This window comes from Myotis brandtii, unplaced genomic scaffold (genome assembly GCF_000412655.1).
Source record: "Myotis brandtii unplaced genomic scaffold, ASM41265v1 scaffold680, whole genome shotgun sequence".
NCBI lineage: Eukaryota > Metazoa > Chordata > Mammalia > Chiroptera > Vespertilionidae > Myotis > Myotis brandtii.
The window spans coordinates 1,015,744-1,021,885 of NW_005370658.1; the positions used below are offsets into that span (position 1 = coordinate 1,015,744).

At 56.4% G+C, this 6,142-nt stretch overlaps 1 long non-coding RNA gene across 1 annotated transcript in view; it reads right to left on the reverse strand.

The window, feature by feature from the left end:
- Positions 1-6,142, reverse strand: part of LOC106723954 — a 19,447-nt gene that overhangs the window by 9,137 nt on the left and 4,168 nt on the right. The window contains exon 2 of the long non-coding RNA XR_001359706.1: positions 3,204-3,207. This is a non-coding gene — a long non-coding RNA (uncharacterized LOC106723954). The remainder of the gene's footprint in view (positions 1-3,203; positions 3,208-6,142) is intronic.

A 6,142-nucleotide genomic window follows, 5' to 3' on the forward strand; every position in this document is an offset into this window, starting at 1 on the left:
CGCGGCGGCCCTCCTCCTGCTCCCGGCCAGTCTGTCAGTACCGGCGGTGGCTGCAGGGTATTTACTGGGGCCAAGGTTTGCTAACAGGAACACGCCCTCCAAAACTGGCCCTAAAAAGGAAAAATGGCCCCGAATCCCCTGCTGGGGAGTCCTTTTAAAGCGACAGGGACCCTTTCCCAGGGAACGGCCCTAGAAGGCATGCTGGGGGTGGAGGATGGGAAGACCTCTCTCTCCTGGACTGATGGGAGCTGTGAAGTGCCCCCGCCCCCCCACTACTCTTCAGTCCGCCGTCTCCTTGCCCACCGAAGCCCCACACCCCTGGACAGCCCACAGATGCATTTACAGGGCCACAGTTATATTCCCACATCACTGATGAAGAATCCCAAATTCACACACTCCACACGGACATACAGCATCCTCATTACTCACATCACCTGCAGGAACGCTGATACACACATGCACACACACATCACCCACAATAACACTGCCACATGGGCGCACACATCACCCAGCGATGGGACATCCTGTGAAAACACTGCCACATAGGAAAATGCAGCCACCCCTGATGGTGGCCGTGGCATAGACACGGCCTTGCATATAACACACTTCTCTACCACACACACAGACACTGGGATGGGCACCCACCGCTGTCACCCAGGACGTACAGACATACAGCATCCCCATCCTCAGATCAACCGCAGATGTTACACACCCTGACAGAAGTACAAACAGACACATAGACATGGACACGCATGTGCCTGCCCAAGCAAAGACACACCCACAGCCACCCAGTCATCCAGGCAACCTGACACACACACACACATACACTCGCACACACACAGATGGTACCAGGCCTGTACAGATGCTGATATCAGGTATATTAATCTAGACAGACACACAGATAACACAGCAACACATGCTGACACCTGGTTGCCCATGGTAAAACGATCCTCCTAGACACCCATTATGACACTGTCACCCACAAACAGATATGAACCTTCCAATAATACCTACACCCACAGTCACCTACCCTAACACTTGGTTATACACCTGGACACCTGCAATAATACACACAGACAGAGACAGTAACATATGCACCTTCACACACACAGATCTACAGGGAAAATGACACAGGGACACTCAGAAATCCAGTCACCTGGATGGCCATAATTCCAATGCCTGTTTAGTGAGCATCTGTTATGTACCAGGCACCATTCTAGTGCTGGCGTACAAGAGATCAAAATCCCTGCCTCTTAGAGCTGACATTTTAGTAAGAGAGGTAGGGGGCCCAACAGTTGGATGACACACAAACTACAGTCACTCTCAGGGACACTAACATATGCCAGACACCATGTACACTGGCTCACACATCGACCTGCAATTACCCACAATTAGCCTGACACACACTCAGTCACACAGACATCCATACACAAATAAGCCCACAGGAGCACCAACACACGCCCGATATACACACAACTGGCACAAGAGACAGCTGCTCATTATCACACACACACACACACACCTGGATTTACAGACACCCATAGACATCCAGAATTGCCCACCTGAATAGCTTGGACCCCAAAACCAGGGCAGCTCCCCAGTAACAGGCCCATAGGCAGCTGCTGCTTGTGTTTTCAGATTGAACCCACCTGACCTAGACACAGGGTTGCCCTGCACCCTGAGTCACAGAAGCGCCTAAATTTCCCATCAACCGGCCCCAGGCCCTAACCCCGGAGAAGAGGCTTCTTGCCTACCCCAGCCCTGGTGGGCTTGGGAAAGAAGTTGGGCTCCTGGCCCTCTGGCCACCCCAGGTCTGGGTGAGACAGAGGAGCCCTTTGTCTGAGGACCCCGCATGAAAAGGCCTGAGCAGCCAGAGGAAGCCGGAGCTGGCCTGGCGATGGCAGAGTGGGAACCTGAGAGACCATGCAGCTATGAGGGAAAAGAGGAGCCCCCTGCCCGCCGTCTAGACAGTCTGGGCCATCAGCCCGACCCCACTTGGGAACCCCCATGTGTGCTGTCACCGTACCCTCATAAGGGGCTCTTTGTCTGCCAGGCCCTGACTACGTCCTCCCCCATGTTCCCCACAGGTCCATGCACACACACAAGGACATACGCACACTGCACACTGGGACACACACAGGGACACATATGCACGACATCCATACAGAGACACTCCCCCTTCTTCAACTTGATGGCAGAGCTGCCTCCATCCATCACCCTCTCACCTCAGACCCTGACCCCCAGACCTGCACCAGCTGCCCTGCCTTCCTGGAGCTCAAAGTGGGGGTGGGGGCGGGCCTTGGGCCAGTGTGGCTTCTGGAAGGCTCCTCTCACCCCACTCATTCCCAGCCCCCCGCCAGGTGTGGCAGGGCTGGGGGTCCCAGCAAGAAGAGGAATGAGGGTCAAAATGGCCCTGAAGGGCACCCCTGCCTTGCACCAGGGCCTATGGTTGGGAGTGGGAGGAGGCAGCTCCACCCACCCTGCTGGGCTTCAAAGTCAGATGGAGGCAGAGGAACAGTCGGCGCCCACCCCCCAAGGTCCAAGTTCAGACAGTGAGACGCAGACGTTGAGGGGGGCAGGCGGACACACAGATCAGGTGTAAAGGGTCAGACAACCACAGGCGGACCCAGGCGGCCAGGAACAGGAGCGCTCGCAGAGCGGGAGACCCGGTCAGATACAGGCCGGACAGGGGCACGGGCGGACCCAGACGGGCAGACCCAGACGGACACGGAGGGCGAGGGCGGGAAGCTTCGCAGACCACCGCAGACAAAGGGAGACCGACCGGGGCAGGCCCCAGATAACTCCTCCCCACAGGACGGGGCGCGGGGCTGATGGCCGGGACCGGCCTGTCCCGGCCGATTTGGGGGAAACCCCTTGCAGGGACCTCCCTCTTTGGTAGGTCAAGATCAGTGAGTGCCCTTAGAGCGTCCTCTGATAAGCCAAGGCTGTGGGTCCCATCTCCCATCAGGGCACATACAAGAAGCAACCAGTGAATGCATAAGTGGAGCAATAAATCGATGTTTCTCCCGCTCTCTATCAAATCAATTTAAAAACCAACAATTTTACTTAAAAAATAAAAGACCAGTGCCCTCAGGGAAGCCAGGGGAGAGAAGGCACAGGGTGTCTCAGGGGACCCTCAGTGTGGTCAGACCTCTGTATGTGGTCTGATGACCTCGCATTCTAGCTTCATGGTCACCAAGAACAAAGCTTTTGAGGAACCTCAACAGTTGTTACCAGACTCTCAGAGCATCACCTTCCTCATCTGTAAAATGAGTATCCTAATAATAGGGTGATGTATGTAAACAATTATTATTATTATTATTATTATTATTATTACTATCTCTCTTCCCAACCCACGCTCCAGGCTCCCCCCTCCCCCCCTCCCCAGGGTTCTAGGCATTCCCTCGTTAGGACTACCATCCCCAAGGCAGGAGAAAAGGGGAGGAGCCCGGGCCGCGGCCCACCCACCCCTGAATGGGGGCCCTGATGGCTGGGCGGGTGGGCCCCTGGGAGGCCCCCCACCTAGCGCTCCCGACAGGGGTGCGAACTTGACTGGACCCCGGCCTGGACGAGAGGCCCGGCTTAGGGGAAAGGGCTTCATGCGTTGGGGAAATTTCATGGGCGAGTCTTGCGGGGGTCGGGCTCCGAGGGGCTCCAGTTTGGGGGCAGGTCCTGTCGGGGCAGAACTTAAGGGGGTTGGGCTCCAAGGGGCGGCCTTGGCGATTCCTAGGGTCACAGTCCATGGGAGTCTGGGCAGGAGGGTTTCAGAGGAGGGTCCTAGGGACGGGCCTCTGTGACCTTGGCCCCCCCTGGGGCCAACAAAATGTGGGGTGCCACAAGGGTTAGGCTCAGAGGGCGGGGCCTGGGAAGAGGCCTTTAGGGGAGCTGGGCTCTTTGAGGACCTGCTTAGGCGGCAGGTTTTATGGGGTTGAGTTTGGTGGGGGGCTCCATGGGAATCTCTATGGGCGGGCTTTAGAAGGAGGGACCTAGGGACTGGCAATATGTGGGGGCCTTAAGGGGGCGGGTCTCCTGGGGAAGGATCTGGGTGGGGTCTTGAGGGAGGGGTTTGAGGGGCTGTGCTGGCTCAGGTCAACTACATCAGGGACATTTCAGGGTTCCTTCAAACTTGGCATATTCGGGGTCCTGATCCTCCTTAGGATATGTCAAGGGGTTCCTTGGGGCGCCACCTTCCCCTGAGTGAAATGGGAGGGGACAGGAAATTTGAAGAAACCTCTCCAGGGCGTCCTCACAGTCTGTGGACCCAGGTGTTGCCATGCCTGGGGGCACCCGAGGGATGGGCACCCAACTGTGCTCGGCCCCTGGAGGGAAGGACTGGAAGCCCTTTCTACCGGGAGGAAATGAGGAGGGGGCAGCATCTTGCTGCAGTTGGAGTCCAAGTAGCTGTTTGCCCTCAGTGTATTTTGAGGTTTGAGGGTGAGCGACCTTGCACGGTTACATCACCGAGGGCCCGAGTTCAGATGCCTTGAGACCCTGCAGGAGGGCTCCAGGCGTCCCCTGACATCCTCTCGCTTCTCCCCTGTCCAGTGGGCAAGTGGGCAAGTAGGCCAAAGGGCGGGCCTGCATTTGCAAAGTGAAGGATGATGACCCCCAGGGTTTGTTGTGATTCATAAACAATTGTGCCCAGGAACACAGTGAGGCTTGTGGAAGGTATACATTGTATTAAAATGACTTGTTTATCTCTCTGTTGAATGATGCTCCTTCCCCCCTCCCCATGCAAGGCAGCCAGACGCGTCTTGGGGCCACTAGGAGTAGTGCCCTCTGGCCTCAGTCTTCCACACTGACAAATGGGCCACATCTGCACCATCCTAGGGCCCCTTTGAGGATGATGTGAGTACATGCATGGAGCAGGGAGCCCAGCACCCGGGTATTGCCACATCCATGTAGCAAAACTACATAAACATCTACTGTTACAACTAGTTATATTAATGTCATGCTTTTCCAGGTCATGGAACAGACAGTTGGCACCTACTGTTTGCTTACTTAATGAGTTAATAGATCCCTCCCTCCCTCACCTCTCTGGTTCCTTGCACCCCACCCTCTACTCTGGGACACCCCACCACCACCACCACCACCAAGAAGTTGCCAAGGGCTTGGGGGAACATTCAACCTGTCGGTGAGTTTGGGCAGCTCAGGCAAACCATCGACCGTTGAGTGGACCCCGAGGCCTGGAAGTGCCGTCCAGCCATCGTGACCCCCCACCTTCCAGATCTGGGGGGCTGGGTCCTACCTGATCATATCCCCTCCTTTAGGCCACAGAGAAAGTCACAATCAACATTCATTGTTGTCGGTGGGTTGTGAGGACGGAGGCCAGACCCACCGAGGGATGAATGTCACTGTGGCTGGGCCACACACAGCCTGAGGGGAGTGGGCTGGGGGACAAGACCCACCATGGGTTCCCCCCAAATTGCTCAGCCTGTACCTTGCCCTGACCCCAGCCTCTCACCACTTGGGAGGGCTGGGGTCTGGGGTCCTAATGGACAGGAGCTGGATTTGGGGAGGAAATCCTGGAGGGTTGGAGGGGCTGGACAGCTAAAAACCCTTCTGGAAGCTGGTGGTGAGCTCTGCTCCGAGGCTCCATAGACGCTTCTTGAAAGAATAAGTGAATGGGGCCTCTTCTCTGTGTCCAAATCCTGGGCTTAGCTTTCTCACCCTCCTTGCCCACACCCTCCATTGCCCACCTAGCACCTTGGTGCTGCTGATCACTCCCCCTGCATGTCTGTGCCCCACCCGCGTGACTCCTGGGCACACTCCATCCTCCTGAGACTGACTGAGCTCTCACTTGAGGGAGGGAAGATCAAGACTGGTGAGTGCTGCAGGTCCTCCCATTAGCCCAACCTGGCCTCTGCTCTCCCCAACCTCCCCATTTCACCCCCTCACCACCCCAGGGACAGAACAGGCTGCCTGGCCAGCACCTAGCTTTGGGGGCTCCAATAAGTAGATGGGGGAAGGCAGACTTTTGTGTTAGTCTTTGTGAATAGCCCTAGGGGCAGGTGGCTTCATACCTCAGTTTGTTCATCCATTAAGTGGGGGACAATAGGTGTGAAAACACCCCAAGGCAGACCAGAGCTGGGGGCCGAGGGCCAGATACCATCCCCCTTCCAGGGACATCTGGAGAATATGC